This window comes from Paramisgurnus dabryanus, chromosome 19, assembly GCF_030506205.2.
Source record: "Paramisgurnus dabryanus chromosome 19, PD_genome_1.1, whole genome shotgun sequence".
NCBI lineage: Eukaryota > Metazoa > Chordata > Actinopteri > Cypriniformes > Cobitidae > Paramisgurnus > Paramisgurnus dabryanus.
The window spans coordinates 33354144-33368871 of NC_133355.1; the positions used below are offsets into that span (position 1 = coordinate 33354144).

General features: G+C 46.5%; 25 non-coding genes across 25 annotated transcripts; all 25 read left to right on the forward strand.

Annotated features, from left to right (window-relative positions):
• Nucleotides 1-15: 15 nt before the first annotated feature.
• Nucleotides 16-87, forward strand: trnaq-cug (transfer RNA glutamine (anticodon CUG)). Its single transcript has one exon. It is a non-coding gene; the product is annotated as a tRNA-Gln (tRNA).
• Nucleotides 88-960: 873 nt separating this feature from the next.
• trnap-agg (transfer RNA proline (anticodon AGG)) lies at nt 961-1032 on the forward strand. The gene has a single exon. It is a non-coding gene; the product is annotated as a tRNA-Pro (tRNA).
• Nucleotides 1033-2363: 1331 nt separating this feature from the next.
• Nucleotides 2364-2435, forward strand: trnap-ugg (transfer RNA proline (anticodon UGG)). Its single transcript has one exon. It is a non-coding gene; the product is annotated as a tRNA-Pro (tRNA).
• A 90-nt stretch (nt 2436-2525) lies between these two features.
• Nucleotides 2526-2599, forward strand: trnai-aau (transfer RNA isoleucine (anticodon AAU)). The gene has a single exon. It is a non-coding gene; the product is annotated as a tRNA-Ile (tRNA).
• An 81-nt stretch (nt 2600-2680) lies between these two features.
• Nucleotides 2681-2753, forward strand: trnaf-gaa (transfer RNA phenylalanine (anticodon GAA)). Its single transcript has one exon. It is a non-coding gene; the product is annotated as a tRNA-Phe (tRNA).
• A 125-nt stretch (nt 2754-2878) lies between these two features.
• On the forward strand, nt 2879-2950 carry trnaq-cug (transfer RNA glutamine (anticodon CUG)). Its single transcript has one exon. It is a non-coding gene; the product is annotated as a tRNA-Gln (tRNA).
• An 872-nt stretch (nt 2951-3822) lies between these two features.
• trnap-agg (transfer RNA proline (anticodon AGG)) lies at nt 3823-3894 on the forward strand. Its single transcript has one exon. It is a non-coding gene; the product is annotated as a tRNA-Pro (tRNA).
• A 1331-nt stretch (nt 3895-5225) lies between these two features.
• On the forward strand, nt 5226-5297 carry trnap-ugg (transfer RNA proline (anticodon UGG)). Its single transcript has one exon. It is a non-coding gene; the product is annotated as a tRNA-Pro (tRNA).
• Nucleotides 5298-5387: 90 nt separating this feature from the next.
• On the forward strand, nt 5388-5461 carry trnai-aau (transfer RNA isoleucine (anticodon AAU)). Its single transcript has one exon. It is a non-coding gene; the product is annotated as a tRNA-Ile (tRNA).
• Nucleotides 5462-5542: 81 nt separating this feature from the next.
• trnaf-gaa (transfer RNA phenylalanine (anticodon GAA)) lies at nt 5543-5615 on the forward strand. The gene has a single exon. It is a non-coding gene; the product is annotated as a tRNA-Phe (tRNA).
• Nucleotides 5616-5730: 115 nt separating this feature from the next.
• On the forward strand, nt 5731-5802 carry trnaq-cug (transfer RNA glutamine (anticodon CUG)). Its single transcript has one exon. It is a non-coding gene; the product is annotated as a tRNA-Gln (tRNA).
• Nucleotides 5803-6674: 872 nt separating this feature from the next.
• On the forward strand, nt 6675-6746 carry trnap-agg (transfer RNA proline (anticodon AGG)). Its single transcript has one exon. It is a non-coding gene; the product is annotated as a tRNA-Pro (tRNA).
• Nucleotides 6747-8076: 1330 nt separating this feature from the next.
• Nucleotides 8077-8148, forward strand: trnap-ugg (transfer RNA proline (anticodon UGG)). The gene has a single exon. It is a non-coding gene; the product is annotated as a tRNA-Pro (tRNA).
• A 90-nt stretch (nt 8149-8238) lies between these two features.
• Nucleotides 8239-8312, forward strand: trnai-aau (transfer RNA isoleucine (anticodon AAU)). Its single transcript has one exon. It is a non-coding gene; the product is annotated as a tRNA-Ile (tRNA).
• Nucleotides 8313-8393: 81 nt separating this feature from the next.
• trnaf-gaa (transfer RNA phenylalanine (anticodon GAA)) lies at nt 8394-8466 on the forward strand. The gene has a single exon. It is a non-coding gene; the product is annotated as a tRNA-Phe (tRNA).
• A 115-nt stretch (nt 8467-8581) lies between these two features.
• On the forward strand, nt 8582-8653 carry trnaq-cug (transfer RNA glutamine (anticodon CUG)). The gene has a single exon. It is a non-coding gene; the product is annotated as a tRNA-Gln (tRNA).
• An 872-nt stretch (nt 8654-9525) lies between these two features.
• trnap-agg (transfer RNA proline (anticodon AGG)) lies at nt 9526-9597 on the forward strand. Its single transcript has one exon. It is a non-coding gene; the product is annotated as a tRNA-Pro (tRNA).
• A 1330-nt stretch (nt 9598-10927) lies between these two features.
• Nucleotides 10928-10999, forward strand: trnap-ugg (transfer RNA proline (anticodon UGG)). Its single transcript has one exon. It is a non-coding gene; the product is annotated as a tRNA-Pro (tRNA).
• Nucleotides 11000-11089: 90 nt separating this feature from the next.
• On the forward strand, nt 11090-11163 carry trnai-aau (transfer RNA isoleucine (anticodon AAU)). The gene has a single exon. It is a non-coding gene; the product is annotated as a tRNA-Ile (tRNA).
• An 81-nt stretch (nt 11164-11244) lies between these two features.
• On the forward strand, nt 11245-11317 carry trnaf-gaa (transfer RNA phenylalanine (anticodon GAA)). The gene has a single exon. It is a non-coding gene; the product is annotated as a tRNA-Phe (tRNA).
• Nucleotides 11318-11432: 115 nt separating this feature from the next.
• trnaq-cug (transfer RNA glutamine (anticodon CUG)) lies at nt 11433-11504 on the forward strand. The gene has a single exon. It is a non-coding gene; the product is annotated as a tRNA-Gln (tRNA).
• Nucleotides 11505-12345: 841 nt separating this feature from the next.
• On the forward strand, nt 12346-12417 carry trnap-agg (transfer RNA proline (anticodon AGG)). Its single transcript has one exon. It is a non-coding gene; the product is annotated as a tRNA-Pro (tRNA).
• A 1332-nt stretch (nt 12418-13749) lies between these two features.
• trnap-ugg (transfer RNA proline (anticodon UGG)) lies at nt 13750-13821 on the forward strand. Its single transcript has one exon. It is a non-coding gene; the product is annotated as a tRNA-Pro (tRNA).
• Nucleotides 13822-13911: 90 nt separating this feature from the next.
• On the forward strand, nt 13912-13985 carry trnai-aau (transfer RNA isoleucine (anticodon AAU)). Its single transcript has one exon. It is a non-coding gene; the product is annotated as a tRNA-Ile (tRNA).
• Nucleotides 13986-14066: 81 nt separating this feature from the next.
• Nucleotides 14067-14139, forward strand: trnaf-gaa (transfer RNA phenylalanine (anticodon GAA)). The gene has a single exon. It is a non-coding gene; the product is annotated as a tRNA-Phe (tRNA).
• The last annotated feature ends 589 nt before the right edge of the window (nt 14140-14728 follow it).

Here is a 14728-nt window from a genome sequence, read left to right on the forward strand (position 1 = left end):
GCAAAAGCAAACTGTGGTTCCATGGTGTAATGGTTAGCACTCTGGACTCTGAATCCAGCGATCCGAGTTCAAATCTCGGTGGGACCTATTGGATGTTTTGTGGTTTCCAAGCAGAACCGTGTCCAAGGGAACAGTGTTTGTTACCCCGGGAACAGTGTTTGTTACCCCCAAAACAATCCCCCGCCCTTTAAGCCTTTCTACCAGAGCACTCAGGCTGTAGACGAAAAAGGAGTTAATTCAAGCAACATTGAGCACTGTTTTCTGTTCACCCTGACGGTGGGCCAACAATACACAATGTGCCAAATTTCAGCAACCACAAGCACATTACAAGGAAGCAAATTAAACATGTACGAAACCTTAGGATAAATGAAAAATCCATCTACGTTTTGGCTAAAGAAAACACACAGCTCATGTGTACAGGCCAAAGGAAACACACAGCTCACATGTACAATCTGATAATGAAATGCAATAAAAATACCTTACCAAAAAATGACAGGAAGACAAATGAACATAGAAAGAAAGTGATTCCAATTTTTAATGGCAATAAAACGCTCTTGGAATGTAAAGCTCCATGTTGCTTTGTGAAGTAACATCCTTATAGAAGACGTTCATGTGTGTGCTCAGGTGCCATACTGAGGACCGACACTGGGACCTGTTGGCTTTTTGAGGCAAAATGTAAAATCTGGAGCCAAAGTGAAGCCCTTTTCTGCAAGTGTGAACGGCAGAAGCACCCACAGAGAGGGCACGCCGCGGGTCTGTAACATCAGAGAATTTAGCAACAAGTGTCAACCACGTGGAGAATGCGGGCATCGATCCCGCTACCTCTCGCATGCTAAGCGAGCGCTCTACCATTTGACCTAATTCCCCTTATGCCTAACACGTGACTGCTTTGGCTTTTTGGAAGCTGGCTGCTACGTGCTGGAAAAATGTTTCCCAGGGGGCCGGTGGGGTTGCCCGATTGGCTCGTTGGTCTAGGGGTATGATTCTCGCTTAGGGTGCGAGAGGTCCCGGGTTCAAATCCCGGACGAGCCCACCTCTAAACTCGTCTCTCGGAGCTTTAACGCTCAACACCATTGTGTATGGCAATCCGGGCAGTAGAGGAATGTCAACGAGGGACGTCAGAGGCGCCTCTGCCTTTGGGATTTCCATGTAGATACCGTGTCCGAGGCGGTCTGGGTGTGGAATCACCTAGACGATCCCTTTATGCTTTCTGCCAGAGGGCTTGCTGTTTTAACAAACGATGAGTTAATTTCAAGCAACACAATTGACTCAACATGAAAAATGAACCAGGCTATTCGTCCTACTCCCTCCTGGCCAGGAAAGGCAAAGCATCCTGTCTACTGGGCCTGGGTAGGTACCCTGATGTGCCTGAAGCTATGAGAGTTAAATATAGAACCAGGCTAGTGATGCATGGTGTCCAATTTAGTTTACGGATGATTCATCAGAATTTTCTCCCAATCTAAAATCAACACTTGGAAAATGTGATAAAGACATGGCTTCTTAGATGTTACTTGACGTTACAACGTACACTAAGTATTGGGATGCCCCTTCTAATAAAGATGTTTGGGGCAACACAGTGGCCATCCCAAACAGAGCACTGTTGTCTCACAGCAAGAAGGTCTCCTGTTCAAGCCCTGGCTGGGTCAGGAGGCCATTCTGTGTGGAGTTTACATGTTCCCCTTGAGTCAACGTGGAATTACTCTGGGCACTGCGTTATTGGGTTTCCTTCCACAGTACAAAAACTATACACACCTTGATCTATACATAGACACATACCGAGGGAAGGGCAATTTGACATCTCCAATCACCTAACCTGCATTTCTGGCGTTGCCAATAACCAGTTCTCGCCATGAATATACCCATAGATGCTGAAATGGCGTTAAGAATAAATTAACATGTTTAACTATTCCAGTTTTTCCAAACAAAACAAATATTAATGCTGTACAATACAGACCTTGTCACAGTACTTTGTTTCCATCTATGCTGCAGCAGTTTTGCAAAAAGGGCTTTTTCTGTGCAGAAATGACTGTGACCATGGGAACAAATCATTGATAGGATTGGGTGATGAGTGTTTGGCTCAGAGCCTGTAAGTCAAAACAAAGGTGTTCAGCTGGGTACAGGTCTGGGATTTATTCAGACCAGTCAAGTTCTTTCACACCATTTCAAATTTCAAGCAATTAACATGTACTAATATCGACAAGTGCTTATTTTGACACCAGCCCAACACTAAGGCAGGTTGGCTCATTGTGGCTAATCAGAGTAGCAGGACCCAACAGGCCCATCCCCAGGAACTGCCTGAGGACATGGTGACTATGTTGTGGTCACATGTTTCACAGCGGCATAGCAACGAGGTAGTACGCCTTGGCTCGTTGGTCTAGGGGTATGATTCTCGCTTTGGGTGCGAGAGGTCCCGGGTTCAAATCCCGGACGAGCCCGTCTCTCGCTTTGCTTCTTGTTGCTGCTACACTATGAAACATTCATGTCAGTCTTGTCAGAGACATGCGCAGTTCCACGTGTAAACGCGTGGCCGGTTAGCTCAGTTGGTTAGAGCGTGGTGCTAATAACGCCAAGGTCGCGGGTTCAATCCCCGTACGGGCCAAGCGTTTTATTCTACCTCCTCTGGCTGACCGCTTTAATGGTGTGATTTTTCATGGACATTTCTGCCACATAAGCCGTTGGGGCCGAAATAGCTCAGTTGGGAGAGCGTTAGACTGAAGATCTAAAGGTCCCTGGTTCGATCCCGGTTTTCGGCAATAAGGGGCAATAAGGGGCAATTCTTAAGGTTTTGTTTAGCCGACTCACTGCGGCTTACCTGACAGTCCCTGTCCGAGTGTCCTTTTCTCCGTGACCCAGGGAGTCAGGTGCAAAAGCAAACTGTGGTTCCATGGTGTAATGGTTAGCACTCTGGACTCTGAATCCAGCGATCCGAGTTCAAATCTCGGTGGGACCTATTGGATGTTTTGTGGTTTCCAAGCAGAACCGTGTCCAAGGGAACAGTGTTTGTTACCCCGGGAACAGTGTTTGTTACCCCCAAAACAATCCCCCGCCCTTTAAGCCTTTCTACCAGAGCACTCAGGCTGTAGACGAAAAAGGAGTTAATTCAAGCAACATTGAGCACTGTTTTCTGTTCACCCTGACGGTGGGCCAACAATACACAATGTGCCAAATTTCAGCAACCACAAGCACATTACAAGGAAGCAAATTAAACATGTACGAAACCTTAGGATAAATGAAAAATCCATCGACGTTTTGGCTAAAGAAAACACACAGCTCATGTGTACAGGCCAAAGGAAACACACAGCTCACATGTACAATCTGATAATGAAATGCAATAAAAATACCTTACCAGAAATGACAGGAAGACAAATGAACATAGAAAGAAAGTGATTCCAATTTTTAATGGCAATAAAACGCTCTTGGAATGTAAAGCTCCATGTTGCTTTGTGAAGTAACATCCTTATAGAAGACGTTCATGTGTGTGCTCAGGTGCCATACTGAGGACCGACACTGGGACCTGTTGGCTTTTTGAGGCAAAATGTAAAATCTGGAGCCAAAGTGAAGCCCTTTTCTGCAAGTGTGAACGGCAGAAGCACCCACAGAGAGGGCACGCCGCGGGTCTGTAACATCAGAGAATTTAGCAACAAGTGTCAACCACGTGGAGAATGCGGGCAACGATCCCGCTACCTCTCGCATGCTAAGCGAGCGCTCTACCATTTGACCTAATTCCCCTTATGCCTAACACGTGACTGCTTTGGCTTTTTGGAAGCTGGCTGCTACGTGCTGGAAAAATGTTTCCCAGGGGGCCGGTGGGGTTGCCCGATTGGCTCGTTGGTCTAGGGGTATGATTCTCGCTTAGGGTGCGAGATGTCCCGGGTTCAAATCCCGAACGAGCCCACCTCTAAACTCGTCTCTCGGAGCTTTAACGCTCAACACCATTGTGTATGGCAATCCGGGCAGTAGAGGAATGTCAACGAGGGACGTCAGAGGCGCCTCTGCCTTTGGGATTTCCATGTAGATACCGTGTCCGAGGCGGTCTGGGTGTGGAATCACCTAGACGATCCCTTTATGCTTTCTGCCAGAGGGCTTGCTGTTTTAACAAACGATGAGTTAATTTCAAGCAACACAATTGACTCAACATGAAAAATGAACCAGGCTATTTGTCCTACTCCCTCCTGGCCAGGAAAGGCAAAGCATCCTGTCTACTGGGCCTGGGTAGGTACCCTGATGTGCCTGAAGCTATGAGAGTTAAATATAGAACCAGGCTAGTGATGCATGGTGTCCAATTTAGTTTACGGATGATTCATCAGAATTTTCTCCCAATCTAAAATCAACACTTGGAAAATGTGATAAAGACATGGCTTCTTAGATGTTACTTGACGTTACAACGTACACTAAGTATTGGGATGCCCCTTCTAATAAAGATGTTTGGGGCAACACAGTGGCCATCCCAAACAGAGCACTGTTGTCTCACAGCAAGAAGGTCTCCTGTTCAAGCCCTGGCTGGGTCAGGAGGCCATTCTGTGTGGAGTTTACATGTTCCCCTTGAGTCAACGTGGAATTACTCTGGGCACTGCGTTATTGGGTTTCCTTCCACAGTACAAAAACTATACACACCTTGATCTATACATAGACACATACCGAGGGAAGGGCAATTTGACATCTCCAATCACCTAACCTGCATTTCTGGCGTTGCCAATAACCAGTTCTCGCCATGAATATACCCATAGATGCTGAAATGGCGTTAAGAATAAATTAACATGTTTAACTATTCCAGTTTTTCCAAACAAAACAAATATTAATGCTGTACAATACAGACCTTGTCACAGTACTTTGTTTCCATCTATGCTGCAGCAGTTTTGCAAAAAGGGCTTTTTCTGTGCAGAAATGACTGTGACCATGGGAACAAATCATTGATAGGATTGGGTGATGAGTGTTTGGCTCAGAGCCTGTAAGTCAAAACAAAGGTGTTCAGCTGGGTACAGGTCTGGGATTTATTCAGACCAGTCAAGTTCTTTCACACCATTTCAAATTTCAAGCAATTAACATGTACTAATATCGACAAGTGCTTATTTTGACACCAGCCCAACACTAAGGCAGGTTGGCTCATTGTGGCTAATCAGAGTAGCAGGACCCAACAGGCCCATCCCCAGGAACTGCCTGAGGACATGGTGACTATGTTGTGGTCACATGTTTCACAGCGGCATAGCAACGAGGTAGTACGCCTTGGCTCGTTGGTCTAGGGGTATGATTCTCGCTTTGGGTGCGAGAGGTCCCGGGTTCAAATCCCGGACGAGCCCGTCTCTCGCTTTGCTTCTTGTTGCTGCTACACTATGAAACATTCATGTCAGTCTTGTCAGAGACATGCGCAGTTCCACGTGTAAACGCGTGGCCGGTTAGCTCAGTTGGTTAGAGCGTGGTGCTAATAACGCCAAGGTCGCGGGTTCAATCCCCGTACGGGCCAAGCGTTTTATTCTACCTCCTCTGGCTGACCGCTTTAATGGTGTGATTTCTCATGGACATTTCTGCCACATAAGCCGTTGGGGCCGAAATAGCTCAGTTGGGAGAGCGTTAGACTGAAGATCTAAAGGTCCCTGGTTCGATCCCGGGTTTCGGCAATAAGGGGCAATTCTTAAGGTTTTGTTTAGCCGACTCACTGCGGCTTACCTGACAGTCCCTGTCCGAGTGTCCTTTTCTCCGTGACCCAGGGAGTCAGGTGCAAAAGCAAACTGTGGTTCCATGGTGTAATGGTTAGCACTCTGGACTCTGAATCCAGCGATCCGAGTTCAAATCTCGGTGGGACCTATTGGATGTTTTGTGGTTTCCAAGCAGAACCGTGTCCAAGGGAACAGTGTTTGTTACCCCGGGAACAGTGTTTGTTACCCCCAAAACAATCCCCCGCCCTTTAAGCCTTTCTACCAGAGCACTCAGGCTGTAGACGAAAAAGGAGTTAATTCAAGCAACATTGAGCACTGTTTTCTGTTCACCCTGACGGTGGGCCAACAATACACAATGTGCCAAATTTCAGCAACCACAAGCACATTACAAGGAAGCAAATTAAACATGTACGAAACCTTAGGATAAATGAAAAATCCATCGATGTTTTGGCTAAAGAAAACACACAGCTCATGTGTACAGGCCAAAGGAAACACACAGCTCACATGTACAATCTGATAATGAAATGCAATAAAAATACCTTACCAGAAATGACAGGAAGACAAATGAACATAGAAAGAAAGTGATTCCAATTTTTAATGGCAATAAAACGCTCTTGGAATGTAAAGCTCCATGTTGCTTTGTGAAGTAACATCCTTATAGAAGACGTTCATGTGTGTGTGCTCAGGTGCCATACTGAGGACCGACACTGGGACCTGTTGGCTTTTTGAGGCAAAATGTAAAATCTGGAGCCAAAGTGAAGCCCTTTTCTGCAAGTGTGAACAACAGAAGCACCCAAAGAGGGCACGCCGCGGGTCTGTAACATCAGAGAATTTAGCAACAAGTGTCAACCACGTGGAGAATGCGGGCATCGATCCCGCTACCTCTCGCATGCTAAGCGAGCGCTCTACCATTTGACCTAATTCCCCTTATGCCTAACACGTGACTGCTTTGGCTTTTTGGAAGCTGGCTGCTACGTGCTGGAAAAATGTTTCCCAGGGGGCCGGTGGGGTTGCCCGATTGGCTCGTTGGTCTAGGGGTATGATTCTCGCTTAGGGTGCGAGAGGTCCCGGGTTCAAATCCCGGACGAGCCCACCTCTAAACTCGTCTCTCGGAGCTTTAACGCACAACACCATTGTGTATGGCAATCCGGGCAGTAGAGGAATGGCAACGAGGGACGTCAGAGGCGCCTCTGCCTTTGGGATTTCCATGTAGATACCGTGTCCGAGGCGGTCTGGGTGTGGAATCACCTAGACGATCCCTTTATGCTTTCTGCCAGAGGGCTTGCTGTTTTAACAAACGATGAGTTAATTTCAAGCAACACAATTGACTCAACATGAAAAATGAACCAGGCTATTCGTCCTACTCCCTCCTGGCCAGGAAAGGCAAAGCATCCTGTCTACTGGGCCTGGGTAGGTACCCTGATGTGCCTGAAGCTATGAGAGTTAAATATAGAACCAGGCTAGTGATGCATGGTGTCCAATTTAGTTTACGGATGATTCATCAGAATTTTCTCCCAATCTAAAATCAACACTTGGAAAATGTGATAAAGACATGGCTTCTTAGATGTTACTTGACGTTACAACGTACACTAAGTATTGGGATGCCCCTTCTAATAAGATGTTTGGGGCAACACAGTGGCCATCCCAAACAGAGCACTGTTGTCTCACAGCAAGAAGGTCTCCTGTTCAAGCCCTGGCTGGGTCAGGAGGCCATTCTGTGTGGAGTTTACATGTTCCCCTTGAGTCAACGTGGAATTACTCTGGGCACTGCGTTATTGGGTTTCCTTCCACAGTACAAAAACTATACACACCTTGATCTATACATAGACACATACCGAGGGAAGGGCAATTTGACATCTCCAATCACCTAACCTGCATTTCTGGCGTTGCCAATAACCAGTTCTCGCCATGAATATACCCATAGATGCTGAAATGGCGTTAAGAATAAATTAACATGTTTAACTATTCCAGTTTTTCCAAACAAAACAAATATTAATGCTGTACAATACAGACCTTGTCACAGTACTTTGTTTCCATCTATGCTGCAGCAGTTTTGCAAAAAGGGCTTTTTCTGTGCAGAAATGACTGTGACCATGGGAACAAATCATTGATAGGATTGGGTGATGAGTGTTTGGCTCAGAGCCTGTAAGTCAAAACAAAGGTGTTCAGCTGGGTACAGGTCTGGGATTTATTCAGACCAGTCAAGTTCTTTCACACCATTTCAAATTTCAAGCAATTAACATGTACTAATATCGACAAGTGCTTATTTTGACACCAGCCCAACACTAAGGCAGGTTGGCTCATTGTGGCTAATCAGAGTAGCAGGACCCAACAGGCCCATCCCCAGGAACTGCCTGAGGACATGGTGACTATGTTGTGGTCACATGTTTCACAGCGGCATAGCAACGAGGTAGTACGCCTTGGCTCGTTGGTCTAGGGGTATGATTCTCGCTTTGGGTGCGAGAGGTCCCGGGTTCAAATCCCGGACGAGCCCGTCTCTCGCTTTGCTTCTTGTTGCTGCTACACTATGAAACATTCATGTCAGTCTTGTCAGAGACATGCGCAGTTCCACGTGTAAATGCGTGGCCGGTTAGCTTAGTTGGTTAGAGCGTGGTGCTAATAACGCCAAGGTCGCGGGTTCAATCCCCGTACGGGCCAAGCGTTTTATTCTACCTCCTCTGGCTGACCACTTTAATTGTGTGATTTTTTATGGACATTTCTGCCACATAAGCCGTTGGGGCCGAAATAGCTCAGTTGGGAGAGCGTTAGACTGAAGATCTAAAGGTCCCTGGTTCGATCCCGGGTTTCGGCAATAAGGGGCAATTCTTAAGGTTTTGTTTAGCCGACTCACTGCGGCTTACCTGACAGTCCCTGTCCGAGTGTCCTTTTCTCTGTGACCCAGGGAGTCAGGTGCAAAAGCAAACTGTGGTTCCATGGTGTAATGGTTAGCACTCTGGACTCTGAATCCAGCGATCCGAGTTCAAATCTCGGTGGGACCTATTGGATGTTTTGTGGTTTCCAAGCAGAACCGTGTCCAAGGGAACAGTGTTTGTTACCCCGGGAACAGTGTTTGTTACCCCCAAAACAATCCCCCGCCCTTTAAGCCTTTCTACCAGAGCACTCAGGCTGTAGACGAAAAAGGAGTTAATTCAAGCAACATTGAGCACTGTTTTCTGTTCACCCTGACGGTGGGCCAACAATACACAATGTGCCAAATTTCAGCAACCACAAGCACATTACAAGGAAGCAAATTAAACATGTACGAAACCTTAGGATAAATGAAAAATCCATCGACGTTTTGGCTAAAGAAAACACACAGCTCATGTGTACAGGCCAAAGGAAACACACAGCTCACATGTACAATCTGATAATGAAATGCAATAAAAATACCTTACCAGAAATGACAGGAAGACAAATGAACATAGAAAGAAAGTGATTCCAATTTTTAATGGCAATAAAACGCTCTTGGAATGTAAAGCTCCATGTTGCTTTGTGAAGTAACATCCTTATAGAAGACGTTCATGTGTGTGTGCTCAGGTGCCATACTGAGGACCGACACTGGGACCTGTTGGCTTTTTGAGGCAAAATGTAAAATCTGGAGCCAAAGTGAAGCCCTTTTCTGCAAGTGTGAACAACAGAAGCACCCAGAGAGGGCACGCCGCGGGTCTGTAACATCAGAGAATTTAGCAACAAGTGTCAACCACGTGGAGAATGCGGGCATCGATCCCGCTACCTCTCGCATGCTAAGCGAGCGCTCTACCATTTGACCTAATTCCCCTTATGCCTAACACGTGACTGCTTTGGCTTTTTGGAAGCTGGCTGCTACGTGCTGGAAAAATGTTTCCCAGGGGGCCGGTGGGGTTGCCCGATTGGCTCGTTGGTCTAGGGGTATGATTCTCGCTTAGGGTGCGAGAGGTCCCGGGTTCAAATCCCGGACGAGCCCACCTCTAAACTCGTCTCTCGGAGCTTTAACGCACAACACCATTGTGTATGGCAATCCGGGCAGTAGAGGAATGGCAACGAGGGACGTCAGAGGCGCCTCTGCCTTTGGGATTTCCATGTAGATACCGTGTCCGAGGCGGTCTGGGTGTGGAATCACCTAGACGATCCCTTTATGCTTTCTGCCAGAGGGCTTGCTGTTTTAACAAACGATGAGTTAATTTCAAGCAACACAATTGACTCAACATGAAAAATGAACCAGGCTATTCGTCCTACTCCCTCCTGGCCAGGAAAGGCAAAGCATCCTGTCTACTGGGCCTGGGTAGGTACCCTGATGTGCCTGAAGCTATGAGAGTTAAATATAGAACCAGGCTAGTGATGCATGGTGTCCAATTTAGTTTACGGATGATTCATCAGAATTTTCTCCCAATCTAAAATCAACACTTGGAAAATGTGATAAAGACATGGCTTCTTAGATGTTACTTGACGTTACAACGTACACTAAGTATTGGGATGCCCCTTCTAATAAGATGTTTGGGGCAACACAGTGGCCATCCCAAACAGAGCACTGTTGTCTCACAGCAAGAAGGTCTCCTGTTCAAGCCCTGGCTGGGTCAGGAGGCCATTCTGTGTGGAGTTTACATGTTCCCCTTGAGTCAACGTGGAATTACTCTGGGCACTGCGTTATTGGGTTTCCTTCCACAGTACAAAAACTATACACACCTTGATCTATACATAGACACATACCGAGGGAAGGGCAATTTGACATCTCCAATCACCTAACCTGCATTTCTGGCGTTGCCAATAACCAGTTCTCGCCATGAATATACCCATAGATGCTGAAATGGCGTTAAGAATAAATTAACATGTTTAACTATTCCAGTTTTTCCAAACAAAACAAATATTAATGCTGTACAATACAGACCTTGTCACAGTACTTTGTTTCCATCTATGCTGCAGCAGTTTTGCAAAAAGGGCTTTTTCTGTGCAGAAATGACTGTGACCATGGGAACAAATCATTGATAGGATTGGGTGATGAGTGTTTGGCTCAGAGCCTGTAAGTCAAAACAAAGGTGTTCAGCTGGGTACAGGTCTGGGATTTATTCAGACCAGTCAAGTTCTTTCACACCATTTCAAATTTCAAGCAATTAACATGTACTAATATCGACAAGTGCTTATTTTGACACCAGCCCAACACTAAGGCAGGTTGGCTCATTGTGGCTAATCAGAGTAGCAGGACCCAACAGGCCCATCCCCAGGAACTGCCTGAGGACATGGTGACTATGTTGTGGTCACATGTTTCACAGCGGCATAGCAACGAGGTAGTACGCCTTGGCTCGTTGGTCTAGGGGTATGATTCTCGCTTTGGGTGCGAGAGGTCCCGGGTTCAAATCCCGGACGAGCCCGTCTCTCGCTTTGCTTCTTGTTGCTGCTACACTATGAAACATTCATGTCAGTCTTGTCAGAGACATGCGCAGTTCCACGTGTAAATGCGTGGCCGGTTAGCTTAGTTGGTTAGAGCGTGGTGCTAATAACGCCAAGGTCGCGGGTTCAATCCCCGTACGGGCCAAGCGTTTTATTCTACCTCCTCTGGCTGACCGCTTTAATTGTGTGATTTTTTATGGACATTTCTGCCACATAAGCCGTTGGGGCCGAAATAGCTCAGTTGGGAGAGCGTTAGACTGAAGATCTAAAGGTCCCTGGTTCGATCCCGGGTTTCGGCAATAAGGGGCAATTCTTAAGGTTTTGTTTAGCCGACTCACTGCGGCTTACCTGACAGTCCCTGTCCGAGTGTCCTTTTCTCCGTGACCCAGGGAGTCAGGTGCAAAAGCAAACTGTGGTTCCATGGTGTAATGGTTAGCACTCTGGACTCTGAATCCAGCGATCCGAGTTCAAATCTCGGTGGGACCTTTTGGATGTTTTGTGGTTTCCAAGCAGAACCGTGTCCAAGGGAACAGTGTTTGTTACCCCGGGAACAGTGTTTGTTACCCCCAAAACAATCCCCCGCCCTTTAAGCCTTTCTACCAGAGCACTCAGGCTGTAGACGAAAAAGGAGTTAATTCAAGCAACATTGAGCACTGTTTTCTGTTCACCCTGACGGTGGGCCAACAATACACAATGTGCCAAATTTCAGCAACCACAAGCACATTACAAGGAAGCAAATTAAACATGTACGAAACCTTAGGATAAATGAAAAATCCATCGACGTTTTGGCTAAAGAAAACACACAGCTCACATGTACAATCTGATAATGAAATGCAATAAAAATACCTTACCAGAAATGACAGGAAGACAAATGAACATAGAAAGAAAGTGATTCCAATTTTTAATGGCAATAAAACGCTCTTGGAATGTAAAGCTCCATGTTGCTTTGTGAAGTAACATCCTTATAGAAGACGTTCATGTGTGTGCTCAGGTGCCATACTGAGGACCGACACTGGGACCTGTTGGCTTTTTCAGGCAAAATGTAAAATCTGGAGCTAAAGTGAAGCCCTTTTCTGCAAGTGTGAACGGCAGAAGCACCCACAGAGAGGGCACGCCGCGGGTCTGTAACATCAGAGAATTTAGCAACAAGTGTCAACCACGTGGAGAATGCGGGCATCGATCCCGCTACCTCTCGCATGCTAAGCGAGCGCTCTACCATTTGACCTAATTCCCCTTATGCCTAACACGTGACTGCTTTGGCTTTTTGGAAGCTGGCTGCTACGTGCTGGAAAAATGTTTCCCAGGGGGCCGGTGGGGTTGCCCGATTGGCTCGTTGGTCTAGGGGTATGATTCTCGCTTAGGGTGCGAGAGGTCCCGGGTTCAAATCCCGGACGAGCCCACCTCTAAACTCGTCTCTCGGAGCTTTAACACACAACACCATTGTATATGGCAATCCGGGCAGTAGAGGAATGTCAACGAGGGACGTCAGAGGCGCCTCTGCCTTTGGGATTTCCATGTAGATACCGTGTCCGAGGCGGTGTGGGTGTGGAATCACCTAGACGATCCCTTTATGCTTTCTGCCAGAGGGCTTGCTGTTTTAACAAACGATGAGTTAATTTCAAGCAACACAATTGACTCAACATGAAAAATGAACTTTTGAAAATGAACCTACTCCCTCCTGGCCAGGAAAGGCAAAGCATCCTGTCTACTGGGCCTGGGTAGGTACCCTGATGTGCCTGAAGCTATGAGAGTTAAATATAGAACCAGGCTAGTGATGCATGGTGTCCAATTTAGTTTACGGATGATTCATCAGAATTTTCTCCCAATCTAAAATCAACACTTGGAAAATGTGATAAAGACATGGCTTCTTAGATGTTACTTGCCGTTACAACGTACACTAAGTATTGGGATGCCCCTTCTAATAAGATGTTTGGGGCAACACAGTGGCCATCCCAAACAGAGCACTGTTGTCTCACAGCAAGAAGGTCTCCTGTTCAAGCCCTGGCTGGGTCAGGAGGCCATTCTGTGTGGAGTTTACATGTTCCCCTTGAGTCAACGTGGAATTACTCAGGGCACTGCGTTATTGGGTTTACTTCCACAGTACAAAAACTATACACACCTTGATCTATACACAGACACATACCCAGGGAAGGGCAATTTGACATCTCCAATTCACCTAACCTGCATTTCTGGCGTTGCCAATAACCAGTTCTCGCCATGAATATACCCATAGATGCTGAAATGGCGTTAAGAATAAATTAACATGTTTAACTATTCCAGTTTTTCCAAACAAAACAAATATTAATGCTGTACAATACAGACCTTGTCACAGTACTTTGTTTCCATCTATGCTGCAGCAGTTTTGCAAAAAGGGCTTTTTCTGTGCAGAAATGACTGTGACCCTGGGAACAAATCATTGATAGGATTGGGTGATGAGTGTTTGGCTCAGAGCCTGTAAGTCATAACAAAGGTGTTCAGCTGGGTACAGGTCTGGGATTTATGCAGACCAGTCAAGTTCTTTCACACCATTTCAAATTTCAAGCAATTAACATGTACTAATATCGATAAGTGCTTATTTTGACACCAGCCCAACACTAGGGCAGGTTGGCTCATTGTGGCTAATCAGAGTAGCAGGACCCAACAGGCCCATCCCCAGGAACTGCCTGAGGACATGGTGACTATGTTGTGGTCACATGTTTCACAGCGGCATAGCAACAAGGTAGTACGCCTTGGCTCGTTGGTCTAGGGGTATGATTCTCGCTTTGGGTGCGAGAGGTCCCGGGTTCAAATCCCGGACGAGCCCGTCTCTCGCTTTGCTTCTTGTTGCTGCTACACTATGAAACATTCATGTCAGTCTTGTCAGAGACATGCGCAGTTCCACGTGTAAATGTGTGGCCGGTTAGCTCAGTTGGTTAGAGAGTGGTGCTAATAACGCCAAGGTCGCGGGTTCGATCCCCGTACGGGCCAAGCGTTTTATTCTACCTCCTCTGGCTGATTGCTTTAATGGTGTGATTTCTCGTGGACATTTCTGCCACATAAGCCGTTGGCGCCGAAATAGCTCAGTTGGGAGAGCGTTAGACTGAAGATCTAAAGGTCCCTGGTTCGATCCCAGGTTTCGGCAATAAGGGGCAATAAGGGGCAATTCTTAAGGTTTTGTTTGGCTAAAGAAAACACACAGCTCATGTGTACAGGCCAAAGGAAACACACAGCTCACATGTACAATCTGATTATGAAATGCAATAAAAATACCTTACCAGAAATGACAGGAAGACAAATGAACATAGAAAGAAAGTGATTCCAATTTTTAATGGCAATAAAACGCTCTTGGAATGTAAAGCTCCATGTTGCTTTGTGAAGTAACATCCTTATAGAAGACGTTCATGTGTGTGCTAAGGTGCCATACTGAGGACCGACACTGGAACCTGTTGGCTTTTTGAGGCAAAATGTAAAATCTGGAGCCAAAGTGAAGCCCTTTTCTGCAAGTGTGAACGGCAGAAGCACCCACAGAGAGGGCACGCCGCGGGTCTGTAACATCAGAGAATTTAGCAACAAGTGTCAACCACGTGGAGAATGCGGGCATCGATCCCGCTACCTCTCGCATGCTAAGCGAGCGCTCTACCATTTGACCTAATTCCCCTTATGCCTAACACGTGACTGCTTTGGCTTTTTGGAAGCTGGCTGCTACGTGCTGGAAAAATGTTTCCCAGGGG